Source organism: Rhipicephalus microplus, chromosome 9 (genome assembly GCF_043290135.1).
Source record: "Rhipicephalus microplus isolate Deutch F79 chromosome 9, USDA_Rmic, whole genome shotgun sequence".
NCBI lineage: Eukaryota > Metazoa > Arthropoda > Arachnida > Ixodida > Ixodidae > Rhipicephalus > Rhipicephalus microplus.
This window is the reverse complement of record NC_134708.1, coordinates 25,325,927-25,339,346: the sequence shown is the minus strand read 5'-3', so window position 1 is coordinate 25,339,346 and position 13,420 is coordinate 25,325,927. Positions and strand designations below refer to the sequence as shown.

Below are 13,420 nucleotides of genomic sequence, written 5' to 3'. Positions count from 1 at the left end.
TTCAAATATTCGCGTTTCTTTCCTGACTAGCGAGAACACACTACGTTGGCCGTAAAACTTGCAACTCACTATATTCTATTATTATTATTATTATTATTATTATTATTATTATTATTATTATTATTATTATTATTATTATTATTATTACGTGTGGACAAGGACAGACAACTGCAATACTTAGAACAAAACAAAGCTGCTGACACAATATTTTGTATAGATTTTGTTTTTCAGCCTGCAGGCTTATCTGTGGCTTATTTTCTGGATGCTAAATAAATAAGATAACAATACAATTGCTGACTCAACACTTCCAGTGCTTCGTCACACATTGTGGCGACGACTAAACTAGGTCTGATGTCTGTTGGCTACAATATTCGAGAAAATAGCAATATGTTCGAAAATAAAGTTTAAAAATTTGCAATAAATGCGAACTTGTGATTCCTCTCGGCTAAAGCTTCCCTTCAGCTAAATACTATTAAGGAGACCAATTGCAAGTTGATTACCGCAGAAATAGCTATATTTCCTATGAATGCAAGCTGAGTTCACCTCATCGTGGAATAGTGTTGTGCGAATTGCGAATTTCCACATTGGTCAAGCTTATCATTCAGACAAACATCGTCATATCACAGAACACAAAACGTTTAAAACGGATTCGATTGTTCAAACGAGTAATAATGAAAAGGTAATGATAATACACATATATGGCGAAAGCATCGTGGGACGAGCATACTGTATTCATCAATATTCAATTTAGACTCGGTTTGCTAAAAAAAACCTTACTAGACTCTTCTAAAAATACCTATGCTACTACCCTTTACCGTTTCTGTCGACAATGTCTAATGATTGACTAGCCCTCGAAATAAACATTTCATCTACCAGACATCTGCAATTGTATCCTCTCAGGCTTTGAGTTTTGTCTGCATAAGCTTGTATATAGTTCAGTTACCTGGTATCGTCATTCAGGCTCTGCTAGTGCTAATTGTAGACTCGTGATTTAAATGTGTTTAGCCAGTAAAAACACAATTGTGTATGCTACAAGTGCACGTCGTGTCAGATTCGGTTGGCCTTGAGAATCGGAAAGTATGCTCAACGGAAATTCAAGAAGCCGGTGTTTGCGCAGGCTTCCCGTCTCACGTGACCATCTAACGAGGCGTACGAAGAGGGTTCGTACCGACAGAAGCTGAAAGCTGGAGCATCTACAAGATTCTTGCATAGAAGAGCTAGACTACGCGGCCGAAAGGTATTCCACACACGAGGGCATACCATGCTGACTGCACGTTCTACAGTGATTCTACGGGGTTCTATATTCAAGGCGACTACCATCTCTTCACAGCCGCTGATCCCCGGGAAAATCATGCGAGGCCAATTGGGGCGGCGACCACCGCCGCTGGGCGGGGTACAAGGACACACTGAAAGGGAGGATAGGTTTAAGGGTATTGCCGGAAATGGCCTGCGGTGGAAAATAAGGTCGAAACGGGCGTTGTACACCTATACGTTCCAAGCACAAACTAAGGTACTCACAGATCCGTGACTTCCATGCGGCACCACCAGTCACTCGCTCCTTCCTGTCCTCGCGAGGGAGTTTTCCATCTTTTTCTGGAAAGCGTCACGTCTGATCGCTTGGCTGCTCCTTTCTGGATCGCAGTCGTGCGCTTTTTTTCGAGATCGATTCCGGAAAAATAAAGGGTCCTGGCTCGGGTCGACTTATCACCGGTGAACCCGACCCCGCTGGAACAGTAGCAGCAGCGTGGCAAAGAAGCGGTGAGCCATGGTTTGTCAAGTCGCCGGTAGCTCCGCGTCACCTATTGTCCGTCGGCACAGTTGGCGTCGCTGGCGATGGCGCCGCTGCGCGAATGGCGTACGCAGCAGTCGGCGCACGACACGCGTTCACAGTAGCGACATGCGTAGTTCTCGTCCAGGTCGCATCGTTGGGGAAGTACGAAAACGTAACAATACGGGAGTGGGGAGGTTTGACCCGTCTCCCCCACGTGCTCCCTTCGAAAAAGGGCCACGGGGAAAAAATCTTTTTTCGGCCCTTTTTGCGTCGCCCGCGAGCCCTTGCACCGGAGCACCAACGCACCTCCTCGGAGTTCCCCGGCTCTGATGACGCGACGCCGGGTTCCAGGGGGAGCTGCGCTCGTGTGCGCACGCGCAGATCGGGGGAAAAAAAGCGTTCCCTTATGACGTGCGTCGTGTGGCGAGGAGGGTCGTCGAGAGCACGGGAAAGAGAATAAGAGGAACGAACGATGAACGTTGAGGTGGCGAACGTAGAAGAACGGGAAAGGAGCGTACCGAGAGGCATCAGCCGAATGGATTGGAGTACAATGCTTTCGAGCGCAGCCGAGGAAGTTTGAAAAAAAGAACGGTCCTCCCCGAAAGGTGGAAGTTAACGAAGAGAAGCTGCAGTTTCTTTTGTTCTGTAAGTTAAATTAGAACAGAAGCTTCAAAAAATAAAAAAAATATTGCAGAACATCCCAAAACATGTGACAGTGGGAACACAGGACATAGCTTGCCCTATTTGGCACTGTTCTGTCATAATGTTCACGAAACAACTATAGCCCACCTGAGAACCCTCGCAAAATAAGAAAAGTGGGTCGAGATAGGGAAAGTCTCATCATTTCTTGTCAGTGTATGAGGAGCCCAGAAGGCAGTCGCTGGGTATAAAAGCGAAGATACGGGAATCGGTGAAAGAACGATAGCAGAAGGGAAAGGCACAACAGCACCAAGCGGTTGCAGTTTGTCGCACCTCCTTCACCGTACTGTCCCATTATTCTCCCGCACCAGACCGCCAGCTTCCTCTCTCTTCTTCCCTGACGCACTTCCCTCATTCCCTTCAGCCGGGAAAGAAACGCCGCGCCGTCTGCCGGTTCCTGTCCCAGCTACGACGGCCGCTGTTGCGAAGACCCACCAAACCGGCCGTTGTGTGTTGCGCCGACACTTTTTTTGAACCTCCGTCGCAGAACGTACCGAAAGAACCTCCGTACACAGCCGCCGCCACCTCTGGGGCCGATCGATCCGGGGGAGACAGGAACCAGCGGGGAAGGAAAGATGAGAGAAAGGGAGTTCAGATTTACTCTGGCGGAGAGACGAAAGGCGGAAAACACGGCTGACTCTCGGCGCATGCGCACGCGAGGATGACGTATATGCTTGTCTTTTCAGCCGACGTAGGCTGCCCAAGGATCGGTACTTTTCTCTCGCCCGTCCTTCCTCCTCACCAACCAGCCGGCACCGACTGTACAACGACGTGCAACGCTGCGCACGTGGTGATACGATCGAAGCGCTGCCGCGGATCGATAGACGGCGTGGCTCCTGTGTGCGGGTGGGTAGCTAGCAGAACGCATTCTCCCCCTTTCTCCCCAGCTTAGGGAAAAAATGAGTTGGGGAGACGCTAGGATGGTAAGGAGCAGCTTTTTTCCCCTCACCCGCGGATTGTCTACGCTATACATAGTCGCTTCTATACAACTCCTTTCTTACCTCGAATTCCTTTTTTTAGGGCATTCATGACTATTACTTTCTCCACCGCAAGAACACTGTTTTCGTTTCATAGAGTAGAGGCTCAGAACTCCATTCCTCTTTCCCAATTTCTGCTTTCTCCAAGCTCCCGTTTAGTTTCCTCTAGCCTCCTTCTTAAGTACCTACGCACTTCAAGGTTCCGGTTGCACGCTTATTTTACGGAATGGCCCTTGCTGGACACTTCGCAGCCAATTATTTCCCCGTTTTCATCCCAAACCCACTACAATGGATGTTCTGTCCGGTTTATGAGCTTTGCGGCTCCACCCCTCCGTACCTGCTTTTTTTTACCCCCACCTGTATTATCTTCCACAGGCATACAGGCTCACCCTGCTTTTGCGTGTGTGGTAACAACAAACCTGTTGTAGCAATGCGCACGTGTACTTCCCGAAATCTTCGAGAATGTCCTGTCAGAAAACATATCTCCCGGGCTCACTGAGCTCAGAACAAGTCTTCCTTTTGTTAGGGAAAACGGCAGTGCTCATCTTCCCATATTTCGCACAAAAAAAGATGGTCACCTCCCTTCAAACTCTCCTTAGTGCTGGTCTCCGAGAGTCTATCTTTTTATGGTCATTCTCCTTTTCCCCTCCTTCCGTTGAGCCCGCGTAACTCTCTAAGGTTTCTTTATTTAATAAATTTTCTTTGCGAACGTCTCTTTCGTGCAGCTCTCACTGCCTCGGCACCAGCAGCAGCAGGTGCGCGCTCAGCGCCGTTAGCGAGATTCCTATTATGCGGTCGTAACTCCCTAAAAGGGGAAGAAGGGAGATGCCACATGCCAGCAGGGCTAACGCAGCATCCGCGATGTATGGAGAGCTCGTTTCAGCTCGCAGCTCCTAGCAGGTATGTAGGGAGACAGAGAAGGATGGTGAGATGAGGCACACGAAGGGAAGAAGCACTTCCCCTTTTCCTCCGCTTCCTAAAGGAAACTGCGCTACTCCCCCTTCCTCATTTCGCCTTTTTCCCCGAGGAGGTCCTTTTGAAAAGCGGGCCCTCTGTGCGGCCCGTGGAATGACGCTGTGGCAAATGGCCGTTCACGTCGTTTCGGAGACGAGCGCTGGCTTGAGCCCCGTGTTTATTCTGCGGAGCGAAAAGCCCACCGTTAGTTACACAAACGGTACCACGCGCACTAGTACGCGCCTTTCCCATTTGGCAGTAATTGCGTGCACCGTCTCCTTGATGGGGACGACAGGTGTGTCCTGTCGTGGGTGCTCGGGCTAAACTTGGGGACCCTAAAGATATACCTCCGAGATTGTTATTATTGAACGGCCACTGTTGCAAGAACGTTTCAGTGGCTCGTAGTCGGCAAGAGATGGTTTGAAATAAGAGGTAGCATCGCACAGAACGTTTAAACAACCTGCGAGTCTCATTAGATAACATGGTGCGAAGAAGCATTCATGCAAGCATTCACATGTGTACACGCCTCGTATGCTCGATGACGAAGCGCTGGAAAGGTTGCGGGCTTCTCACTGCATTCAACTTCGTTACTCGAAAGTATAATGTGTATGCTTACATACATTACGAAATGTCTTCATATCCGTGGAGTCCTGTTTGGATCTACGACGTTACGAAGAAGCGTCCTAGCGCTAGAGGGCACTGCACTTGCATTGACGTCACTGAAAGCTCTGTGTTGAAGCACCAGCATGGGGTGGATGCGAAGCTCATGATGTCAAATTAATTATATTAGGACAACACCAGCTGGTTCTTTCGTCATTCCCACACAAAGGCATTCGTTATCACATTGAGGTGGGTTAACTCCAACTTGTTTGATCATCAAAGCCGCCACCTTCGTCTACCAATACGTTCAGAAGCTGGGCCCGTCTCTGACGTCACGTGGAAACTAGTACCTAGGCATCTCATAAGCTCGCCGCCGAAACGCTGCAAAGGTGTATGGACCGTTAAGTGAACCCAACTGCGTCGTTAGAAAGTAAGCACGTTTTTATATATAAGGTGTACGACCAAAGGAGCCCCGAACGAAAATCGGAGTAATAGGCGGCAGGCTCTTTCCCCAAAGCTCTTTCCCCAAAGTCTATAGCGTGCTTGGCTGCACCTTGGCGCCAGCTGTCGCCCTTTGGTGGTGAGCTTGGAAGACAGCACGCACGATTGGGCAGCGATCGTCGATTAACGGTGAGGTGAGATGATGGGATCGCATCGACGCTTCCTCCCTTTTAATCAGTCGAGTCGATGAATTTTCTAAATTTAGGTGCTCCGCTGTAGTGGCGACGCGGCATGTTGTTTGCTGGTTTGCTGCAGGGACACCTGTATGACAAAAAAAGAAATGGGGCAGCTTGCGCTGGTCGTGAAATGTTGGGGAAGTCACGAATCTGAGAGTCCACCCAACTTTTTCCAAGTTTAGTGAAGTTTTGGGAAAGTTTAGCTAGGTTTTTCAAGCGTTGCAAAGTTCGGATACATAGGTAAAGCGAAGATTCATCTGGTGTCAGGTTTTCGCTAGGCACTGAGAAGGTTTTTCTCAGTGTGGCCAAGTTCTAGCTAGGTCCGCCGCGGTGGCGCAGTGATTGTCGGGCCCGGCTGCTGATTCGAAGGTAGCGGGTTCGATACCAACGACTGCGGTCGCATTTCGATGGAGCTGAAATGGCCTTGTCAGTGTACGTTAAAAAAACACCAGATTGACGAAATTTCCAGAGCACTCCATTGCGTGCGGCATCTTTCATAATTATATTGCGATTCTGGGACGTAAAACCCCACATATTAATATTGATTTAGCTGCCTGTTGGGCGAACGTGGACCAAGAGACTCGGAGCCTATAGCTGACTTGCTGGTGTTGGTGTGCGTATATTTGTAGGACCAGTTCGTGTTGCCACACTCATTTCTCACGTTTTGTGTTTTATGTTACCGACCAAAATCACGTGTTGAAACTGCCCTGCATCACGCTGGAGGGTCAGAGAGCCTTCCAGGATATTTTAGGGTGATATGCTTGAGACGCCAGCGCGAACGGCTGAGTTCAATCTCGATGAAACGCTGTCACCAGCGATAAAGCTGGAATGTTCGATTCCGCAAATGGTGACGCACCGTTCCGGTGGTCAGTTTATCGACGGCCGATGCTTTGTTGGCCGCAATCATCGCACAGTGTGCGTTGATGTGATCTGATCTTGCATTTCCCGGCCGCAAGTTGGGTCAAATAAAGAGTGATTTTAGGACACGCCAACTGCTGCCTTCGACTACGTCGAGAATACATGATGATATGCTTGGTACGAACCATCACACAGTAAAAAATTTTACACCCAAAAGGGTGTAAAAAGGGTGCTTTTACGAGAAAGCACCCTTTGCAACACCCTTTAACACCCATAAATGGTCGATTGAAAAAAAAGCACCCATTTGTTTGGGTGCTTGCCTCGATAGCACCCTAAAATAGGCTCTAAGGGTGCTTTTGTGCCTGAGAAGGGTGTAGGTGACGATTCATCAGATGGAATATGCAGCATAAGAAGAACACATAATTATAATATTTGGTATTTTACGTCTCAAAAACCTCGATATGATTATGAGGGTCGTCGTAGTGGAAAGCTCTAGAGATTTTGACCATTTGGTGTTCTTTAATGGGCGCTGATATCGCGCAGTGCACAGGCTTCTACCTTTTCGCCTCCATCTGAATTCGACTGCCACGGCCGGCATCGAACCCGCGACCTTCGGATTGGCGGCCGAGCAGCGTAGCTACTGCACGAATATGTCGACCTTGCGTTAAATGACGGCCTAGACTTAGAATGTGTGAAGGTGCTCTCCGAATACAGCAGAATGCCAGCAGAAGCATATCGCGTTTCATCTATAATGGCAATTAACTGCAATCCACGTTACGAAAGCTCACCTTAGCGTTGGTTATAAGCTACATGTTTGCTGTGGATTATATACAGGAACATAATGTTCGCCCGAGTATGGGTGTGTGTGCGTGAGCCTGCGCATGTGTTCGCGTGTAAGCGCGATTGTGTGTACACCCGTGCATGTGTGCGTGCGCGTGTATGTGCGAGTCCGTGCTTGTGTTAAGCGTGCCTGTGCACATGTGTACGCCCATGCATGCGTGCGTTTACGGTCGCGTGTGTGTGTTGCCGTATGTGTGTATACGTGTATGTGTGTGCGCCTGTGAATAAGTATGCGTGTGCATCAGCCCGTGCGCCCTCAAATTTCGTGTTTGTGTGCGGGGGGGGGGGCACTGCTTCTTAGTGTTTAAGGTCCCACACCTGTTCAGACTGGGAGTCTATATGAGAGGTGGCTTAAGAAATGGCGGTGGTCAAGGCACTGTACACTAACTATTCAGTACATGGAAAACAGCTGCACATTTTCGTACCTCATCATTGCTTACGAACTTGCTGTGGTAACTGATTAGCTCCGTTGAGGCGCTTCTACGCTCGAAAACGTGGGTTATGACCAATTCACACGGAAAGCTGTCACTGAACTTATGCACAACCATAGTTTATATTAACAACGTTTAACAAGAACGTGCCCTGCCTCTGCTACAGGTGCTTAGCTAGCTCATTGGGTAATCATATGAAATTATGTGCTGATCATGTGGTCAGCAAAAAGTTTGTTATAACAACCTCGGCACGTTTCGTGGTGCGTGACAAGCCTTCTAAACATCCACGACTGTGGATTAATTTGTTCCAGCTTCGACTACGCATTCAGTGTTTGCGGCACCATACGCGGAAGTGCCAGACACAGACAATGCAAAAAGAAATTCCTCTGGAGAAAGGTGTAGCGATGCTCTCCCGCTAATGCCACCGAGGACGAAATAATTATTGTTTCTGGCCATTCCATGGTGCACTTTGTTTTCCGCAAGTTTTGCTTCCCTATTTTTCGCCCACTGCAATCGCATTCCGTCAAAATACTCAAAGAACCCGAGGCTGGTAAATAACCTGCGTCGCTGTGCGACTGGCTGGAAGGAGAGTGGCCGTTTACAAGGAGTCATTCCGCGTTGAACGGCCGTCCGCCGTATGCGCCATAGCGTTTGCCTTTCGGCGCCGTCTTGGCGGGTTTGCCGCTCCCCCCCCCCCCCCCCGCTCAACCCGGCCAGCGTTCCTCCCACAACGGCGGCGTAGATAAGCGAAGAGTTGCGTCACCGAACACCTGCGTCGACAGCTCCGGCGCCGCCACGCCGCCGCCAGTGCCTCCTCCTTCTCTCTCTCAGTGTTGCCCTCTCTGTCTCATCAGTCTTTCAAATGCGTTGCGTTGGTCGGGGGTCTTGGTCGCTGTGTGTGTTCTAGCGAACAGGCGCATATTCAATGGTGGTCACGCATGACACCGTGTTCGAAGTGACGCTCGGATTAAGGAATATTCATGGAGTGGCGGATACGGACAACGTGGGCCTGTTAACGGTGAGTGTACTGTTTTCGTAGGTAGTAATCATACAGCGCTAGCTGGGCGCCTGCAGCAGCTCTGCCGAAGTAGGCTGCCAGCCATTTACAACAGCATGCGTTCGCGGGCCTGTTGCAGATGCCCGATTAAACGTGGGACTTAACGAGTTCACACTGCTATGCGCGATGTTGTGTAAGTGCCTGCATCACTCATACAGTGAGTGATGTGATCACTTAACAAGGGCGGGATTAGTTGCTGATCGCACATTGTCTCTACACTGCACAAAGTGATTGATATTGTTTTAAGATGTGCTTTGGGCTACATCGTAATAACATTTCTATTAATACTCAAATGTGCAACGTGCTTCTGTAGGTGTAAGCGCAAAAAAAGAAAGAAAAAGCAAAAATTATGTACAGAGGCGCACTGTACGAAATGGCTTCTTTTTTTTTTTTGCTTAAAGACGGTATAGTTGGAGGTGCTGATATGCCGCGATGCTCCCAGCACGTGCGCCTCGGTCTTTTAAGCTATTTAGGACAAGTGCCACCAGCAACAGGGAAAGATCTAGCAGACTTCCAAAGGCGCGTTGTTGTGGCCATCGCCGTGCGTTGTTTTCCCTCGTTTCTGTTTGCTGTTTTCGTGCTTCGCTTTCATCTGCGATAATGTTCGGCGTTATAACAGAATCGAGAGAGTATACGTGACTGTTGGAGCTATGTGCGGTTGCTCTAGCATAAGTCATGGCTGCTGCAACGTAGTCGGCGTCCGCGCGCGTTGGTGTCGTTCGAGCGCTCTTACTTGCGTGATTGTGTTTAACTGAGTATTTAGGCACGGGTTACGTTTGTAAATCTCGTAGTCAATAATCGCTAATAGCGTGCCCCTGATTGCCATCAGAGGATGGGCTTGGTTGTCGAAATATGCCAGACGCTTTTTCTGAAAGCAAGCTTTGAATTTTTTTTTTAAAGAAGTACTTTCATACGTGCAAGGCAGTGCCTATTGCAGGCCCGCAACTCTTTAAAAACTGGACGAGCTATCACATCTTTTATCAAATTACAATGAATTAAGATGATTGAATTATAGATGACGAATTTCTGTGCTAGATTAGGTGCACAAAACACATGTTCGCAGCCCTACGTCTAGAAAGCAGGCAAATAGGAAGCACAGCGTCAAATTTGGATTAGATTCCATTGACGGAGCGTCTTGTGAGAGTAGAAAGAACGAGAAAATTGTTCATTTTTGATGCCCTTATAGAGGCAGTCAGAATTGCACTGATTGGTGACTTGTAACAATTCCTCAGATTGTTAGAGGCGTGATTTAAGTAAGTAAATCTTTTACTTTTTTTTTTGCAGACCTCTTCGCTAGTGCCACGCCCAAGATCATTTGTTCTCATGTAAAAGAGAAAGCAGAGATGTCTTCACTGTTTGTACATGAAGAGGTAAGTTTCTTGTGCGTTTTGATTAATGCTACATGTTCTAAACGTTGTACTTTAAGAATTGTTTTTCACACTGGCTCACTACCCTAGAAGGAATTTGATTCTTAAGTGAGTTCAGGCTTTCGTAAATGCCATTTTTGAGCTGTAGTCTCACACTTCACCTCATTTCGGGAATTCGCTGTATGCTGGAAAACTCTTATCTTTATCATACGAAATTATTGGAATGTATGGGTTGTATGCTTCGAGTTCAGTGTAATGTCAATTGCACGCCATTTCGAAGGATACACACTACACATTCTTTATATATGGTGCTGCCAGAACAGCACGAAAATTTTTTTATGAGAAGTCATATTTGCTCTTATTACAGGATGAGAGGGTGCCGCTGACGTCCTGCGTAGTCTACCCTGGACCCAGCCTAGAGCAAGCCTACTTCCTGAACCTCCACATGGATAACCGAAAAATCTTCCGTGTCAGTAATGACGAAGAAGGAAGGAGTGACAGCACTGATGAGTTGATTTTTTTTTATTTTCAACATTGTCTACGGCCGCAAGGCCTTTAACAACCACCGTGATTGAGCGGCTTTTTCTCGGCGTGAGTTTGGAGTTTATCAAAGAAGTTGTTCAGGCAGTACGACACTGAAAATTTTAGTGTCACAATGCCTGAACAACTTTTTCTAGTGTGGTCGTGGTAGATGAACAAATATTGTTATTTGTGTAAGTTATTTTGCTTAAATATAGCTGGACCATTCCATGCCAAACGTCCCAGCCACTTTGGCGACCATCTGAATTGTATTTGAAAAAAAAAAATGTGCTGACTTACTGCGTTGAAAACAGTGAACTGCTAGAATACTTCAGCGAGAAAAAAAGTTTTGTTCATGTGGCTGGCTTATAACTTCCTGGCATAATGCCGTCTGTGTGCTGTTTGTGGAAAATTTTGTTTTAAAACTACCGCTTATTTTTTCTAAAGCAAATTCGGTCTACCTGTTAAGTAAATGTGCTTCTGTAAGGTATTTGAAGCTCAATAATAATAGTGCAATTTTTTTGCCACATTCGCTTCCAAGAATAAAGCCAAAATGTGTTATGTTTGCATTTTTTATTGCAATATTGCACTTTGTATGAATATCTGAGCAGTGAATACTTACTCCACAGAAGGTATATTCTGAGGAAAAAATATCTTTATACGTCTCAAGCTGCTGAAATATACGAGAAAATATCACGAATTTCACAAAATCGTGATTTTTGTCCGTATTGAGATACAATTTGCTCCATGTTGTGATACAATGAAAACTCATCATTATACCTAAACTGTAAGAAAATGAAATTCTTTTCTGTAATAAAAATCTTATCGCAAAAAGGACAGGAAAGAGCGCTGTCAACTGAATTTTATTGAAGGTGCTACGAGCGTTTTTATACTGAGCACAAGACCAGGGCTCATCTGCAACAACACATGTGTGACCATGACAAAATAATTTTAACGGAGAAAAGAATACTCTTTTTCGGAAAAGATAAGTGAAGGTGTACTGATGCATTGATCCTTGGCCTTCCTGATAAAGAGTTCTAAAATCTCTCATTTTTCTGCTTGCTTTTTTTTCAAAAACCGTGTTTTATGAAACCTAGGACTACACTTACATTCTTTACGGTGTCCGGCCATGAGACTACTATAGCCCTTCTTAACATTTGAAGCATGCTGTCTTGCTTGATCATTGAAGCATTGCCCAGTTTGTCCTATGTTTACTTTTCCACGTGTTAGCGGTATCTCATACACATTAGATTGGCATTCAGTAAACCTATTCTAGTGACGAATGGTGCAAGATTGACTATTCCTGTTGCTGTAAGTACATGCACTTTTGAAAGCTTGCAAGGGGTGGAAAACAACAATGTCATATCTGGTGGCTCTTTTCCTAAAATTGTGAGACACCTTATGTACGTAGTACCAAGTGACATGCAAAGGTGATTGGTCATTCTCTTTTTCTTTTGGTCCTGTTTCCTTTAACTTTACTTTCTGCAGGAGGGTTTCGCAAACAAGTGTGATGATGCTGTTGGGGTATTGGCTGGTGCTATCAGCCCAGGAGTGCTAAGAATGTTCTGCCTTTTGATAGTGGGCATTCAAAATTAATAGAAAGAGGAATTGATACCACATGTATTCAGGCCACCCTTCAGAAGTCATGTTAGCACAAGGGTGAGGTCAGGCTTAAAAACCAGATTAAAAGACTAAAAGATGCTGGGTATCCCAACAGAATCTTCACACCCGTTTGCAAAACCCTCCTGCAGAAAGTAAAGTTAAAGAAGACAGGACCAACAAAAACAATGACCAAAACCTTTGCATGTTATACCACATCACGTGTCTCACAACTAGAAAAATAGCCAGCAGATATGATATTAGCGTGTTGTTTTCCACCCCTTGCAAGCTTTCAAAGTGTGTGTACTAAACAGCAACAGGAATAGTCAATCTTGCCCCATTCGTCACGAGAATAGGTTTACTTAATGCCAATTTAACGTTTGTAGAAATATTTTTTATCAGGTAAACCAATGATCAGTGCATCACTACACGTTCACTTATCCTTTCCGAGAGGGAGTATTCTTTTCACAGTTAAAATTATTTTGTAGTGCTCACACGTGTCGTCGCGCATGAACACGGTTCTTGTACTCCGTATAAAAGCGCTCGTAGCACATTCATTAAATTCAGTTGACAGTCTGTGCTCTTTCCTGTCCTTTCTGTCTCTTCCTAAAGTTGTCGCGCTGTGACTAGCACACAACCACGATGAACCAACTCTCCCAAATTAAGCTCTTGTTACGTAACACGTAGACCGAGTTTCGTATGGAAAGAAGGAGCGTTGCTTTTAAAATAAAATTTTTCACATACAACACCTAGACGGCATTCCAGAAAGTTCAGAAGGCAGCCACGTGACCAAATATTTTTCCTCTCCTAAATATTCCAGAAGTTCACCATTTTCAATGCAGCACGAGTTTCTCGAATACATTTGAGATGGTTGCCAATATGGCTGGGACATTTGGCATAAAGTAACCCAGATGTGTCATTAGCCATAATTATGCATTACCTCTTTTGTTTTTTGTGTGTCCTGACTCAGTTTTGTGTTCGTTTTTAGCATATTGTGTTACTGATCATTGTATTGGTTTCTTAAGTATTCGCTAAAGTTATATGTGCGAAAACCCGTATATGTTTGCATGT

At 46.1% G+C, this 13,420-nt stretch overlaps 1 long non-coding RNA gene across 1 annotated transcript; it reads left to right on the top strand.

Moving 5' to 3' along the window:
- The first annotated feature begins 8,629 nt into the window (after positions 1 to 8,629).
- LOC142771625 (uncharacterized) lies at positions 8,630 to 13,184 on the top strand. Its single transcript, XR_012886027.1, has 4 exons — positions 8,630 to 8,825; positions 10,149 to 10,234; positions 10,599 to 11,959; positions 12,706 to 13,184. It is a non-coding gene; the product is annotated as an uncharacterized LOC142771625 (long non-coding RNA).
- Positions 13,185 to 13,420: the final 236 nt, after the last annotated feature.